Consider the following 16601-nt stretch of genomic DNA (forward strand, 5'->3'; position numbering starts at 1 on the left):
GTTAATATATGGTCTATTTTAGAAAATGTCCCATGTGATGCTGAGAAGAATGTGTATTCTGATGCTGTTGTGTGGGAATATATGTAAACATCTAGTGAGTCCATTTGTTCACAGGTGTCATTGATTTCTGTGATTTCTTTGATGACTCTTTGTCTAGGTGATCTATCTCTTTGTGACAATCAGGTTCTAAGGTTCCCTGTTATAATTGTGTTATTGTAAATTAGGTGTTTTTATGTCTAGTATATTTTGGTTTAGACAGGTGGATGCTCCTGTATTTGAGGCATATATATTTATGATAGTAATCTCTCCCTCTTGAAGCTTTTCCCCTAACAAGTATACAGTGAACTTCTTTATTTCTTTTAATCACATTGTCTGCAAACAGAATACTTCTGTATTTTTTTTCTGGGCTCCTGTCACATTTTTTTTTCTATCCCTTGTCTTTCAGTCTATGAATTTCCCTTTGAGTCAGGTGTGTTTCTTGTATATAGCATATTGTGAGGTTCTGCTTCTTGATCCATTCTGTCAACCTGTTTATTTTAATTGGTGAATTGAGGCCATTTACATTGATAATTATAGCTGATATGTGCTGATTTAACTTTGTCATCTTATTTTCTGGTTGTTGGTTCCCTGCTTTGCTCACTTGTTTAATTTTTTGCTCTGCCATGTAGTTTCTTTGTTGTTGTTCTGGAAATTGTAGTCATTTTCATCTCTCTCTAGTATGCCATTCAGTATTCTTTCTAGGATTGGTTTGGTGAACATGAACTTCATTTGTTCTTTCTCATGGAAGTACTATACTTCTCTGTTAATTTTCAAAGAGAGTTTTTACAAGGCACATCAATCTGAGCTAAAATTTGTTTTATTTTAGGGCTTGAAATACTATATTCACAGCTATTCTTGACCTGAGAATTTATGTTGACAAGTCTGTCATGATTCCAATGGGATTTTCTTGACAGGTGAGTAGTGTCTTTTCTTTAGCAGCTTTTATTATTGTTTTTATGCTTAATTTCAGAGACGATCATTATATGTCTCAGTAGATTTATTTTGATTATGACTATATGGTGTTCTATATGCCTCACTTATATGTATACCAGTTTTTTTCCTACTTTTAGGAAATTTTCTGCTATTTCTTCTGAGAATAGTTTTTATGTCATTTTCATTGATACCTGTCATCTTATTTTGTTTTTCTTTGCATCAGTGTGAAGCTATTGAATTATCATTTCATGATCCCTTATTTTTAAAGGTTCTTTCCTTCTTTGATCACTGGCTGCAATCCTGTGTTCAAGGTCTTAAAGTCTATCTTCAGTTTCATACAAGTACTTTTCAGCTTTCAGAGGAATTTTTAATTTCTTGTATATCTTATTTAATTTTTTTCATGCATTCTATTTTTTCCTATATTTTCCATTCATATTTTCCATCACTTTCACATGCTCCTGTACTTTTTTTTAATCTATGTCTTCTCTAGCTATGCTGAATAACTCCTTCGTTATTGTTGCCATTTCTTTCTTTTTTATTTCAAAAATAGTAAAATCCAAAAAAATAGAATAAAGCCAATCAAAACAATGTATCAAAATTCATACAGAACTTCAAAGCAGGATACTAGGAAAATAGCAATAGATATCATTGTATATCTTGTTATCTTCACAATAGTTGTTTAGTCCATCAGGTATATCAAAAACAAACCAAAATCAAAACAGAATAAAACCAATCAAAATTGAATATTGAATAAAGCAAAGCAATTAATTAGAACAAAACAAAATGGTGAAAATAATATTGGACTTCAAAGACAAGATAGAGGAAAATCCTGCATATTTGCTATACTGCATTCTGGCATCGTCCCAAGAGATCTCAGATTGCTGGCCCCATGCCTCAAAAATTGACCAAACAATACAAGTATTTAGTTTCTATCAACTCAGCTTGTCTTCCAAACGAACCAGTTTCTTATGGGGTTTGAGGACTTACTGTGTTTGATTCTCAGCCTGTGCACTGGTAGGCTTATGGGAGGTGCTGTCTAACTTTTCTCTTCTTGGAACCCACACAGCTTGTGTGGCTTACAAGAAATGCTGGCTAGTTGATTTCTTGGTAGGTTCTTTAGCATGGCCAATTCTTGGTAGGCAACAGCTTTTCTCTCCTGGAAACTATGTGGCTTGGGTTGCTTAACAAAAAGGCTAGCTTTTGATTTACTATTAAGTCCTCCAAATCCCAGCATGTCCAATTCTTGGGAAGCACTAATTTTTTTCTCCCTGAAGACTGAGTGGCTTGTGCTGTCATTTCTTTCTTTCCCTGAGAGATTATTTCTTATCTGACTTCTTTCATAGCCTCATGGATTTGTTGCTTTATTTCACTTGCTATCTTTTCAGAAATTTCAGGTGTGTGACTTCCAATAGCCTCTCTTTTGATGTTTCCTGTACTTGTTACTGATGAACTGGGTGTTTATGATTGCATTTCTCTTTTTTTTTTTGTGTGTGTTAATTTTATGCCTTGAGTTAATATTGTGGTCTTTTACATCCTGATAGTATCAGCTTCCCATTGTGTGTGCCTTATGGTCCTATGTGTGGCTTAGGTTCACCCAATTGCTGGGTCCTAGAGTGTAGGGTATGGGCCAATCACCACAATTCCTCCTGCAGGGCTAGTTGAGTGAGTCCTATATTCTTCCTTGATTGGCTAACCTAGGACTATTGAAGTAAACCAACCCTTTCCCTATTGGTACTGTGGCTTCAGGATGTTCTAGGCCACCAGATATAGCTATTTTTAGCCAGGACCCTACAATATCAGTAGGAGTCTCTTAGGCCCTTCAAATTCCCCTAGGTGGGGAAGGCTTCATCAACACTTTCATCAAATGGGGTTCTCTGTATAAAAAAGAGATTCACCTAGACTTTTGCTGGCTCCCCAAGGTCCTAGAATTGTGAAGCAGGATTTGCTGAGGCTCCTGTTGACCCACTGAGGTCCTCTACATGAGGAGGAAACTCACCACACTGTCAGAAGCTCTCATCAGTATAGAGGAAGTGGTTGCTGAGGCTTATACCAGTCCAGCAATTTACTACAGGCAATGGAAGGAGTCCCTGATGGTGCGTGGGCTATTGAGGTCTTTTGGATGGAGAAAATGGCAGCTAATAGGCCTGTCAGCTGCTGAGATCCTTCAGGGACAAGGGAAGGGCAACTGAGTTCCCTTCATTCAGTTTAGCTTCAGTGTGTCAGAAGGTCATTCTTTAAATTCTGTACATTTCATACTTTTGTCAAAATATAAATTAAGTTGCCTGCTACTATTTCATTTGGAGACTTATATATTAATTACTTTCTATGGTACAACTTCTACATTGAAAACTTAATACCTACAATTAAACTATGGGGGTATTTTTTAAACCAATTTTTGCCAGAAATTTTTCCCTAAACTGGAAATTTTAAAAGTTTATAACATCAAGCTATATTTCTTGGACTTAATGTTATTTGGGTTGTAACTTACTTGCTGATGTTCTTATTGAATTAGCACAATTTATTAAACCCTGAAGAAACCATGTTCATCCTATTAATGATAATTTGTGTTAAGTATCCCAAATTAGTTTCCCTAAAAATAAGCTACAAGAGTTGGAATAAAAAATTCTGTATTTTGAATTTTTTGAACTTGAAAAGAAAAGATCACATATTTAGACTTTTTTTCATCCATTTTAAAGTTCTTGGATTTTAAGTTAAATGTAATTTATTTCTTGAACTTTGATTTCATTCTAGAATTAATTTAGGAGACTGTATTTTGAATTTGTTATAGTCTACATTGTAAGCATTTTTGTTACCTGAAATTATTTATGTATTTGAAGTACCTCACTGCTGCAATTTAATTTTATTTTTCTGAGAGTCTTTACTAAACAACATGCCTCAATGCACTCTATGGTGTGACATACACTGGAAAATGGATTTTCAGCCTTGAATATTTTAATACCATAGTTTGTCCTTACTCAGATCTTCAAAAACTCAAATCTACATTTTCCATATACTGTTGAATAATACACAGTTTTTGGTACTAGGAAGACACCTAGTGAATCTCCTCATATTTCATTGTCTGTCTTTTGTTTTCCAGGAAGAGTCATACCTCTTATGATATTGAGACTTAATGATGAAACCCAACATGGTAACAGAATACTAAACTGGGTGTATTTCATAATATGCATTAATTTATTTTAATGAATGATTCTTGCTTTAGGCAGAGATGTTTATCACCATATTTATATTTTACCCTTTCACATTCTTCATTAGCATGTAGTGAGTTATACATGTTTACCCTTCCATTTTTCAACAATTTTCCAAGTGAAGTACATAAGATCTCAGCAACATATTGTACTAACAACAAAACTGTTATTATTGTCATTCAATAATGAGGGAAAAGGAGACTAAATAATATGCTCAAGACACTAAATGACTGTTATGCTGCTGAAAAATCTCCAGTTCTTGATCTCTATTACTGTAAGTTTATCAAAGCCTTCCCAAAACAGCTAAAGTTTTCTCTCAAAACACTTTGTCCTCTTGCTTTCTGTAATGGTATCACCTTCATATTGACCTATTTTCTGAGTGTCCTGTTCTTTACAGTCTCTTTTGAAGGGTTCTACCTCATTGCATGGTCTGTTAAAATTGGAGCTTGCTGGATCTGTGGCATATATCCCCTACTTATCTCTATACACACTTCTCTGACTAATCTTTGAATGCCATTCAAATGCTGATGACATAAATATTTATATCATTTATTCACATTTTTGTGTTGAGATCATGAAATACGTACCCAAGTACAGTATTGAAAATTTAAAATGGATGTTTAACTAGTGTTTTAAATTTATGATCTCAAAACAAAACTATTGATTCTCTATGCTCCCGTACTGTTTATGTCAAAATATCAGGTTTTTTGTGATTCCTCCATTTCCAACATGTAAATGTTTTTGAGAACACAAATATGCATGTTACAGTGATAAACGCTTTCACTTCTAGGAAGTCTGCATGCTGATTAGGGAGAGAATGGTGATTCATAAATGTGTGTGTGTGTGTGTGTGTGTGTATATATATATATATATATATATATATATATATATGAGTGTATTGTACACATAATAGGCATAAAAGAGGGTCTCACTATGTAGTTCAGGCTGGCCTTGAGCTCACTTTTTAGCCCAGACTAGTCTCAAACTCACAATGGTCATCCTGCCTTAGCCTGTCAAGTACTGGTATTACAGGTGTATGCCACAACTCCTGGCTTTGTCAAAGTTTTTATATTCAATAGAAACATTTTAAATAAAAATGCATTTGTGTATTACTTTAAAGTAAATTTTCTAAAACTCTAAAATTATATTTCTACATTTACTATATTGTTTTTATGGAATCTTTCCATGTCTTCAAATCTATAACAAACAGACACAGTTCTCTCATAATAGTACAATACAATAGAATTAATGTTTGTGTGTTTGAGCTCTATTGCACTTAATGAAGCTAAAGTTAAATGATATTTGAAAAATGCACAAAAAGCATTGCTTTTCTATGTATTTAGACAGAAAAGTTGAATAAAAAAATTTGAAGTGACTAACGATTTGGAATTTGTTATCTTAGACTATGAGATAAACTATTTTAATATAAAATTTTATTTAAAATCTAGAAAGCATTAATTTTAATATTCTGAAATATACACAAGATAAATGAACTACTTTAATGTACTAGAATATATTTAAGTGAAGTAAAATAATTATATTAAAATAATTCATTATTCAGCTATCAGACAATTTTCTACATGTTATACAATGTGTCAAATTGAGAAGTTTAGAAGTTTGACTAACAAACTCAGCATGGAGCCCAGGTTCTTACTTTGTAATCATTCTCAGCTTAGGAAAGAGGAAGGCAAGGAGATTTTGTGAGTGTTACTCCAGCCCTAGAGGGAGATGCCCTGTTGTTATGGATTAAAAACTTATGGTCAACTTAACACCAGCTGAATTAAATCAGCATGGTGCTGAATGTAGATGTTTCACCTGAGGAAAGTTGCCAGCAGAAATAGAGATGTGGAGAAGCAGACTGAGGCTTTATGAGTTTCTCTCAGTGTTGCTGTTTTGAGCTGTTGGTTTTACTGTAGGAGCTCGACATGACTGGCTTCTCCAGTCTGAGTTCAACCATTGTCATCGGAGGAGCTCAGGATCTTGTTGGTGAGAGAAGCTGTGGTTCAGTTTGGGGAGGCTGGTCCATACATGGAGCATCACTTCCTGGCTCTGGAAGGGAAGATGGAGAAACTTTTCATGCTGGCTTTCTGGTATGTACTCTGCTGTTCTTATCATTGGAGGAGCTCAAGACCTCCATGTTGCTGAGGATGGCTGTGGTGCTTTCCAGTGCAGCCCTGGTCCTTGTTTTGAGCATGATTTCTGGGCTCCAGTGTGGAACCCTCAACCTATAAGCACAGCGCCTTCACCTCGCTGGCATAGACTTTCTAGTTCTGTCACTGACCATTGGACCTTCCCAGTGCAGATCCATAAAAGACACTGGCATGAGTCCTTCTTGTGGGCTCTAGACCTCCAGTTGAACTTGTGGGAGGCATTTTTATGGACTTTAGTTTTTCATCCGGACTCATGTAGGACATTGCTGTGGGATCCAGGCCCTTGGCTGAATATTCTGGGTGGTTAGTGTTGTGGAAATATTTCCTGCACTTTCTTGTGTTAGCTTTGGGTGATAATCATAAAAAAATATTATAAATTCTGTGCCCTGTAATTATAATTAATCCTCCTCACAACCCCTGACTACACCTGTGCACAATGCAAAAGGGGAATGGAAGCTTGCTCTTCTTCCATTTTTGTTCACATACTTTTTCTGGCTGCTACCTTAAATGCTGCTCTTATGGCAAGATGATTATACTGAAACCACCACAAATGGTGAGCTAAGTAAATCTTTCTTTCCTTCATTTTGGGTGTCAGATATTTGTCCCAGCAACAGGAAAAAAAGTAACTAAGACTAAATTTAGTATCAAAGAAGTGGGTTTGTTGCTGTGACTAAACCTGTCTGTGGTTCAAATACCTTTGGGTATGGCTTGTGGGAAGAGTTTGGAAGGATTTGGAGATCTTACCTGAAGGCATAAAGCTGGAACACTTTAGGCTTTCCTGTATGGGACATTCTGGTGGGAACACAGGAGACCAGAAGGCTGATAGAAAACCTACTGGTAAAGACCAGTTTCAGGAGTTTTCTGCTGGGAAAATGGGCTGTATTGGGAGGGCTTCCAGATGATGTTGTTACGACTTTGCAAACCGTTTATGTGCATTATTCTCATGTACAGAGACTTTATCTAAGACTAAAATTAAGGGCAGTGGACTAAGTAATCTGGCAGAAGAAATTTCATGGCAGTAAAATGTTGAAGCTGTTTGGGGGCTTTTAGCCAGATTTATGTTGTAAATCAAGAGCAAATAACCCAACAGGATGGTTTAAAACAGAGTGAGTTTGGCCAGAAAGGAAGTTCCAATAAAGCTGTGGGCTGCAAAGATAGAGCTAAGAAAATTATTGGTTGTTAAGAATCAGGGAGCAGAAGAGATGGCCAGAAGACATCACATAAAAAATCTAAGCCTCAAACTTGCAAAAGTGAAAAATTTGCTTTGAGGTGAAAGCCACAGAGAACCACATTCCAGAAGGGCAGTGGTCGTACTGTGTTCCAGAATGGTGGCCACATGGAAAATTTGTTCCTCAGAATTGGAGTCAGTATACCCAGAAATCCATGCATTTGACCCACACAGTCAAAACAGATAAAATTCTGGCTACTGCCTTCAGCATCATCCACATGACATCAATTTTACATGCATACCAAATGCAAGGGTTCTGAGGTTTAAAAAGCTTCCACCACAATTTCAGAAGGCCTGAAAGGCCATCCAGTGTTCCCTTGAGTGTATGTAGCTGTAAAGGTGAAGCCAAAGTTGCTGTGGAAACCCTAGAAGTTTTAAAAAAAAGCATGGATCATATAAGGACAGCTGCAAGTCAATAGCAAAGTGAGCCTATGAGAAAAGTGGGAGCTACAACCACCAGACATGTATACTAGTGAAGTCACCCAAACCATTTGGAGCTCACAGCTTGACATAAATTGCCTCAAATGGTGCACATGGAACTACAGGACATAATCTTTGCCCTGCTGAATTTTGGACTTGCTTTGATCTCAATCCTTTGTATTCCCATTTGTAAGTTTTGGAATGAGAAAAGTTTATCTTGTGTCATTGAATGTTGGAAGTGTTTAACTTTGCTTCCATTTGTACAAGTGTTTGCAGGTAAGAGTTTGCCTTACATCTCTGAGGAGAATGAGGACTTGAACTTTTTCCAAATGCTGAAACCATTAGGATTTTGGCAACCCTTACAGATTGAATAAATGCCTTTTGTGAAAGAAATGAGCATGAACCTTTTGGAGGGTGCAAGGAAAGAATGTTATGATTCTAATGTAATATAAAGTTGATAGCACTAGATCTTAAGCATTGTTAAACTTGTGTTATAATGTTCAAGTTGTGAAATGGTAGGATTAAGATTGTCTTTATATCTGGAAATTGGTTTAAAGTAATGTGTCTAGTTGCCAAGTTGACAATGGATGGATTTTTATGGTTGATATATTGTGTCAACTTGAAGAGTTTAGAAGTTTAATAAAGAAACTCAGCAGGAAGCCAAGGTTCTTATTTTGTAATCATCTTTATCCTGTGCAAGAGGAGGGCAAGAAGATTTTATGAGTGCTACACTCAGAGTGACCTCTATACAATATAAAGGAAGAAAAGATACTTTGTCTTTGCCCCACACATAGTTTTTGCTCTGGTTGCCTTTTCTGGCTACTGCCTTGAAGTGTTGCCATGGTGCCATGCCACCCTACCTTGGAGTCAGCTGGTTATGGCCTGAAGCCTCCACAAACAGTGAGCTAAATAAACCTCTCTTTATTCATTTTGAGGGTTGGATATTTTGTTCCAGGAACAAGAGAAAGATAACTAACATTCTTCATATTCAATATTTTAAGTTAACTAACTATGCTCTTTTGAAGGGCTACCCATCATATCACTGTGAATGTATACTGAAAGAGACAATTGATTAGGCAATACTTAGTCCAGAAAAAAATACATATATTAGCTATGATATGCACTAAAAGCTCTATTTTTAAAAAGCATTATATGAAGATTTTATTTAGATTTTGTTAGACAAAATTTGTCTTCTCAAAAGAAATGATTTTAAAATGAATCAAATAAGGACCTGCATGGTGGTGTACACATGTGATTCTAGGACTGGGGAGCCTGACACAGGAAGATTGCCACATTTGATCCAGTGTAGGCTACAAAATAAGTAAAAATAAGTCTGATTTTCATAGTTATATCCTGTCTCAAAAATACCAATAAACAAACAAATAAATAAACCTAAATTTGATTTTTCACTGCAGACGTGTTATATAATGTATTTATTCTCAGGTATTTTCTCTTTTTTCCCTTACAAAGGTCTTCCGTTCTAGTTAAATATCAAGAAAGTGTTGGCTGCTAAAAGACATGCAGTTTTAAATATTATTTCATTTGTTTTATTACTCAATATTTTGGAAACAATTTACTAAAACAATTTTGATATCAAGAAAACCTTAATAGAACCCCTAGATAAAAAGGAAAATACTGACATCTTCTCCAAAACTTAATGTATAATACACTTATTTTGAATTTTGAATTTCTAATTTTATTACATGTGCACACTCTGCCTCTTTAGCTTGTCAAAGTTCTAAGAAACTGAGCCTAAGGAGTATTTCATTCCTTTCACTCCATCCTTTTGCTTTCACTACAGAAGTTGTCTGTGATATATAACTTTTACCCTTAGTCTCTCCATGTCTGCTGAAATTTCTAGTTTAATTTTGAGAAATAAACTCTCTAATCATTGAGTCATACTGAGTATTATTAGCTTTCTTTCTTTTAGATTACACCTAAATTTTGGTGTTATAATCAATGCCTTACAAACATGCTCTTTCCAGAGATTCTGTGATTGTGTAAAATTTTGATCCTTCTTATATTTTTCCAAGCATATTTTTTGTTTCTGCTTTGATAGGTCATTTCTTCTATATCATCAGGATTATACTTCAAGGCTACTTTTCTTGTTTTTTTTTTTTTTTTTTGGCACTAAGTTTCCTTTATCCTGAAATATGAGAAACAGTGTGATATAGTTTAAATTTTAAGGCAAGATGTCTGATTGGGTACATATTTATTCACAAGACCTCATTATAATATAATAACGGGGATAGACTCTCCTCCTAGAAGGTGTGAGTATGGCCAAGGGGAGATTCTGAAGATGGATTATAACACTGATGAGAAACTATAAAGAATGAAGAAAATAGGAATGAGAATAATTGACCCAGAGATAGAAACTGTGAGTTTCTTGAAAGAATACTAGAAGGACTCAGTTTCTGTTCCAATAAGTGGAAACAGTGACTAAGAGATCTATGGAGGTGAAGGCCACACCCCAGTCAGGGTCATTCCCTGGTTCTACATATCCAGAACAGTCAGCAGTCACAGAATTTCTCTCCTAAGTAAAATCTTACATCTCTCGTCTAAAATACAGATGAAACTGATGAGAGAAATGGGGCATTCAATGTATTGGTACAATGTATTGGTAGATATACTCAGTACATAGTGATTAAATTCAGTTTGAGGAGTTAATGAGTATATGTAACACATCTTAATCCTCATCCTCCTCTCTTCTCTTCTCTTCTCTTCTCTTCTCTTCTCTTCTCTTCTCTTCTCTTCTCTTCTCTTCCTCCTCTCCCCATCTCTTAGGACTTTCTTCTTTTGCAAATGATCCTTGTCAAGTGAAACAAGACAGACATACAAGCTTAAATATTACATAGCCTAAATATTGTGTGAGAAACCAAAAATTTACATAAAGTAAACAGTAAAATAAATAATAGGTAAGGTGAAATGGAGATAGAGATATCAACTGGATTTTATTAAGTTGATAAGTACTTAGAGAATATAAAACCTATGTCTGATTGTTAGAATTTTAAGCTGCACATAAATGGTTGCTTTAGAAGTTCACATTTAAATGCAGCAAAAAGATAAAATAATACTGAATATGTAGTGTATATAATTATATGTAAAATTAATAACACATATGCACACATTAAATTCAGATAAACATTAAGATAAAAATTCAAGATGTTAAGATGAAATAACTTTTGTGTGTCTGGGGAAGAAGGAGCATGTGTGTATAATTTGCTTAGTGTTGTAAGGCTGAGCATAAAAGCAAAAGGTAGAAATTGAGCCCTAGATGTAAGAGAGACAATTCAGGGCATAAAATCTATTGAAGAAACAAAATGTTATCTTTCAATTTAAAAATCATGAATAAAATGATGAATAAGAAGCAACAATCTCCAATAATGTGGAGCAAAAACATAGGAATTGAAGCAATACTGGAAATGGAGGCACATGTGGAGAATGAATCATAGTTCAGTTTGATTCTACAGCCAAACGTTCTTGCATTTGAAAGATATTGATCCAAAGTCTGTATTTCTTGTTCTTAAAATCAAAAAGCTAGTAACTTGGGGTGGCAATCTGACTTTAGAGAAATAATGACATAAAAGACCTAAAATAGTAACTAGTATGTGTTCATTCTTGTAATCCACAAATGAGCCCCCAAACTCAGTTCAAAAAAATGGAGCAAAAACATATTTGTAAAATGCAGTGCTGATTTCTTTTATCCTGGGCCCAGCGACACAGTGCAGTTAGAGATTGCAAAAGTTGTGTGTCCCCCTCAAACCTTGCACCCTTTATGTACATATCACAGTTTACAATGTAAGGGGGTATGGGCGTGGATCAGGAAATCTGCTAAAGAAATATTTTCTTTAGCAGAGGACAGAGTAATCTAGCAGTTACTATGTTTTGTTACTTGTAGAAGGCAACAATGGTTAACATATCAATTAGGTTAGGTTTCCAGGGATTTACAATACTTTACAGGGGGGAGCATTATCAATTAGGTCACCCAGAAGAAATTAAAATGCATACAGAACAGTATGCGGCATTATAGGTACTTCGGCATAACACAAATATAACAAAGCAATAACAAAGCTCTTTTTGCTAGTGTATAGCTTTCTTCACTGATTTTAGTCAGTGAACCAAACCATTGGCTCATGAGGTTTTTATACATAGGTATCTGTTTGTAACCTTGCGTCTTTCAAATCATAAGCTTTCATAGTTTGAACCCGATCTTTGACATAGTTTATCAACTTGTTTACAATATAAGGCCCAATAGGAGGATTAATAAAGGTTTTGCAGCTGCCATTATTGAAGCTGTTAACCAAAAGGAAAAAGAAAACCAACATTTAAATTTATTCTCTTTCTTTATACAAGTAACCGTTTTTTAAAGCCAGACAGAGGCCTCCTTGGGGTCTCCATAAGGGAGAACACAAGTTTATCAGTTATATTTGGCAATCTTAAGGTTTAAAGAGTCCTTGGAGGGAACAACAAACAGTCCACTTATCCATAGGTTGATCACCTTTGGGAGCTAGGACCCGCCTGAAGTGGGAATGATGAATCTAGGCAGGCTTTTTGGCTACTTTGATAGAGGTTGGAGTGCTGAGGACTATAATGTAGGGACCCTTCCATCATGGTCAAGAGACTTACAGTGATGTCGTTTGATAATGACCAGTGTCCCAGGATCCACAGCAGGGCATTTGTCCTTGCAGTGGGCAGCAGGTGGAGGATGTTGTCGAAATATCTGATGGATGGAAGTCAGAACTGGCTGAAAAGTCTGGAGGGACTTAATAAGATCTTGATTAGTTAAGTTGTTTTTTTTTTTTTTTTTTTAATTTTAGAGATAAGAAGAGAAGGTCTACCATATAAAGCCTGAAATGTGGAAATACCTGCAACATAGGGTGTACATCGTGCACGCAAAAGAGTAAAAGGAAAGAGACTCACCCAGTTCTCACCAGTTTTAAAGGCCATTAGTAATTACTGTCTTTAAAGTCTGGTTTATCCTTTTTATTTGTCTTGAACTTTGAGGCTGGTAAGCACAATGGAGTTTTGAATTTATCTGCAAAGTTTAGGTTAGCTTTTGAGTTATCTGGGCTATAAAAGCTGGGCCGTTGTTGGACCCCATGGATAAGGGGAGGCAAAATCAGGGAAAATGCTATCAGGGCTGACTCAGACTTAGCACACAAAGCTTTAACTCATCTAGTGAAAAATATCTATCATTGCTAATAAGTACTTATTTTCTTGAAGTTTAGGCTTCCCCATTTACGTAAAGTCTATTTTTTAATGTTCTCTAGGCATAGTCCCACTTAGCAAGTGGTTTTTATTTGTTGCAGTTGTTTTGGGTTCACCAAATGGCACTGAGTGCATCTGAGGCTCACAGACTGAGCAAGTTTTGATAATAGTCTCAGATGCAAATTTTTTTAGGTGTAAATAGGCTCTGACAAAATAGGTGGGATCAGCAGTAATGTCAGGGCTATCTCAATCCCTACTGATTTTGTGGCTGTCTTTTGTGGCATCTGCCAAATTATTTTTTGTATAACAAGGCCATCTCCTGTACAATTTGCTCTACAGTGGATACTAGCCACTCTCTTTGGCATCTAGATGGCAGCCAACAAGTTCAAAATTTGGGGATTTTAATCTTGTGGCCCCATAAATCAATAAGCACCATTTTTGATAAATGGCCCCATGAACATGGGCAGTAACAAATGTGTATTTTGACAACTTGAGGCCTCAGTGAGGGCAATAAGTTTAGCCAGTTGGGCCGGTGTTTTTGGCTCTAGGGTTGGTTGCCATAGAACCTGAGAGTCTGTAGTAACGGCAGCTGTTGTGACCTGCTTATCTTGATAGATGTAACTGCTTCCATCAGAAAAGTAGGATGGAACTCTGAGTAGTGGCTCATCTGTCAAATCAGGTCGAAGTTCTGTAAGGTGATCAATGACCTCAGTACAATTGTGGTAAGGGAACGAGGGGTGGTCATTAGGCAGAAAGTGGCTGAATTTAAAGCTGTCATTTTCTTGAAACTATTAGTAGTAGGATCCAGAAGTAATGTCTGATAATGTATAACTTGGTAGTTGGGCAGCCCTTGGTCCAGCAGAGCCTTGATGAGAGTCTCCAACAAACAGGAGGGGACAATTAAGTGTTTTTGTCCAAAAGTCAATTTTTAAGCCTCTTTTACCAGGACAGCCACCAAGGAAATCACCTGCAGACAATGTGGCCATCCAACTGTCACATAATCAAGTCTCTTGGAAAGATAGGTAACAGGCTTCTGCCAGGGTTCTAAACTCTGTGTCAGCCCTATGGCTCCTAGAAATTTTTGAACTTGCTTTTTAGTTATAGGCACTGGAATCTATTGGATGCTTGCAACTGCTGGGAGGAAAGAATCTTATTATTATTATTATTTTTTTTTTATGGAGAGTCCACCAACCAATATATCTTTTTCTGCCTAGCAGAAACATCTTAAGCCTGGTCTTTAGAGTCTTCTTGGCTGTCAAATATCTTTTAAGCAACCTCTAATAACTGACTGAAGGGCATTTTTTTTATTTTCTCAAACTTTTGTAGATTTTTTGTCTAATGTCTGGGGATGATTGAGTTATAAAGGCAATATTAATGGCCCTTGCATTTTTAGATGCTATCACTGTATAAATGTGATAGGCCTTTTGCAATCTTTATAGAAAACCTGAGGGAGACTTATGAGCCAAATGTCTCGCTTCTGTTATCTTGGACAAATTGGTGGATTTTTTTGGGGTGCCCTAATGGCTAACAAGAACAACTGGTGATACCAATCAGGAACCTCTTTACCTCTGATTGTCTAATTGGGGTGGGACAAAAGGAAAACATGGTATTGGCATTTTGGATCAGAAGACAGGTTTTATCTGAATGGCACACTGCTTTTTTTGTCTCAGGGTGCCACGTGGCATTGTTTTACTGAAATTACATACTTAACAAATAAGTCTTTTCCATAGGTAACAAAAATAATTATGCCACATAATCTTCCAGATGTCCACAGCACATGTAAGAACTTGTATATTATCTCTATTATTACCAATCATATTAGGCACAATACTTATTTCTATTAAATTTAGATCGGCTTTTTCTAGTACAAGATAAATTGTTTTTTTTTTTTTTTTTAACAATCAACATCTTAACTTTGTCTTTATAATTTATAGCATTTTTGGAAGTTTTCTTTTCCCAAAATTACAGTATTGTAAATTATCCTATGGGGCTCTTTGCTCTTGATAGCCATGCCACAGAAAACATTTTTTCTTTTACATTTTTACTTTAAGACAAAACCACTTTTTAAAAATTTATTATCAGTTAATTAGTTTTTTTTAATTTTTAGACAACATTAAAACCTTTAACAAAATCCTTGAAGTGACTTACTTTTAGTAGTCTAAAACATATTTAATCTTTTTATGTCTTTTTACCACATTAAAATGCTTCATTTTAAAATTGTAACTTTTTTAACTGGCTCAATTATAGTGTGATCTGGTTTTACTCGGTAAAGTTAATATGATTTTTAAAACGCATAAATATACATATATGTGCACATATATTCACATTTTAACCAGAAAGAAATACTTTTTAAAGGCATGCCGAGGTTTTCAAGTATCAATTGAGGACTAAAACATTAAACAAGGCACCACAAAGACAAAACCAACATTAAAAACACAAACGAAGATTTTTTGTCCCCAGTTTAGTTAGCTAAAGGAACAAAAATGGGCCCCAACGCCCCACAGGGGCCTAGGCTACACACACAGGCCTAAGCCCTACACATGGGCCTAGCTGCCCTGCATTACAAATGGGAAAGAGCCCCCAGAGTACAGTGCAGAAGGAACACTAGCTCACCTGCAGTCACTGTGCACATCCAAATTACAAACGGGCATAAAACCCCACATGGGCCGAAGCCCAAAGTTATGAATGGGCCCAAAAGCACTAAATTACGAAAAAAAGGACCCCAGAAGTCTCATTTTATCTGCAGTTACAAATGTGCACACACATTACAAACAGGCAAAAATACCTCCAAATACTTACAGATGTTTAGCTGATCGATCAGTGAAAAAAATAATTTGAGGTAGGTCCCCAGTAATCCCAGATGATTCCCCAAATATTGTAATCCACAAATGGGCCCCCAAACTTGAGTTCAAAAAAATGGGGCAAAAACATATTTTATAAAAGCAGCGCTGATTTATTTTATCCTGGGCCCAGTGACACAGTGCAGTTCAAGATTACAAAAGCTGTGTGTCCCCCTCAAAGCTTGCAGCCTTTATGTACATATCATAGTTTACAAAGTAAGGCGTTATGGGCGTGGACCAGGACATCTGCTAAGGAAATGTTTTCCTTAGCAGAGGACAGAATAGTCTAGCAGTAATTAACAATCTTTTGGCAGCTTATTTTAGCACCACATCTTTTGTTATTTGTAAAGGGCAACAATGGTTAACATATCAATTAGGTTAGGATTCCAGGGATTTAAAATTCTTTACAGAGGGGAGCATTGATTAACATATCAATTAGGTCACCCAGAGGGGGGGAAATGCATATAGAACAGTATGCTGCATTATAGGTACTTTGGCATAACACAAATATAACGAAGCAATAATGAAGCTCTTTTTGCTAGTGTACAGCTTTCCTAAGTGGCTATTATTGTAATTG

General features: G+C 35.9%; 1 long non-coding RNA gene across 1 annotated transcript in view; it reads left to right on the forward strand.

Moving 5' to 3' along the window:
- Positions 1 to 6048: 6048 nt before the first annotated feature.
- LOC134472203 (uncharacterized) overlaps positions 6049 to 16601 on the forward strand; it is a 44058-nt gene continuing 33505 nt past the window's right edge. Inside the window, exon 1 of the long non-coding RNA XR_010042075.1 lies at positions 6049 to 6268. This is a non-coding gene — a long non-coding RNA (uncharacterized LOC134472203). The remainder of the gene's footprint in view (positions 6269 to 16601) is intronic.

Source organism: Cavia porcellus, unplaced genomic scaffold (genome assembly GCF_034190915.1).
Source record: "Cavia porcellus strain 051 isolate PalLab524CR breed Dunkin Hartley unplaced genomic scaffold, mCavPor4.1 scaffold_22, whole genome shotgun sequence".
NCBI lineage: Eukaryota > Metazoa > Chordata > Mammalia > Rodentia > Caviidae > Cavia > Cavia porcellus.